Source organism: Calonectris borealis, chromosome 3, assembly GCF_964195595.1.
Source record: "Calonectris borealis chromosome 3, bCalBor7.hap1.2, whole genome shotgun sequence".
NCBI lineage: Eukaryota > Metazoa > Chordata > Aves > Procellariiformes > Procellariidae > Calonectris > Calonectris borealis.
Window position 1 is genome coordinate 114,168,441 of NC_134314.1, and position 766 is coordinate 114,169,206.

General features: G+C 46.2%; 1 non-coding gene across 1 annotated transcript; it reads left to right on the forward strand.

The window, feature by feature from the left end:
- The first annotated feature begins 382 nt into the window (after positions 1-382).
- LOC142081520 (U6atac minor spliceosomal RNA) lies at positions 383-511 on the forward strand. The gene has a single exon (XR_012673382.1). It is a non-coding gene; the product is annotated as a U6atac minor spliceosomal RNA (small nuclear RNA).
- The last annotated feature ends 255 nt before the right edge of the window (positions 512-766 follow it).

Below are 766 nucleotides of genomic sequence, written 5' to 3' on the forward strand. Positions count from 1 at the left end.
TGCGTGTTTGTGCTTCAAACCCTTGCTTAGTGATTGCCTCATGGTGCTGCCCTCCTCTCTGTGCATTCCCAGAATTTTTGGGTCTGTAAGCAATTGTTCTTTGGGGTACTACATCTCTGTTCCAGTGAGCTGGAGGAAAGTCCTTCTGACCTGGGAATGCGATAAGAGCTGCAGAATATTCTTGGAGACTTACTGAATTGTTTGGTAGGGTGTTCTTACTGCAAAGATACTCAGGTGAAAGTCGTGATGAGACTGAGGTGTATAGCCTTGCTGTGACATGCTGCCAAGTTCACTGCAGACAGTATAATACTGGAAAAATTTACATTTATGTTTCCATTCCTTGCCTGGATTGTTTTTGTAAGCCCTAGTTTTTGCAAGTTTTGTGCTGTGCAAAAGGAGGGAAGGTTAGCACTCTCCTTCCGAAGGCTAGAAGATGCCTTCCTGTCCTACAACATACACACATGGCTAAGGGATTGCCATGTTCTTTATGATGTCTCCACCACCCTTCCTTCCACCTGTCCCCTGCATCCCCCTCTTCTGTTCATTAAGCTTAGAGGTAGCCGTCGTACTTCGTTCGCAGTGTGTCCTGGGCCTAAGAAATGAGTCCTAACCGGTAGGCTTACTTACTGATGTGCATTGGATGTTCAAGGCTTTTGGAAGTGGGTGCTGACTTTGTCCTAAGGAGAGCAGGTGGGGAGTAACTTTGACACTGCAACATCAGGAGGCTGATGATCTGGAAGACTGCAGATTTGAGTTGCTATAGATC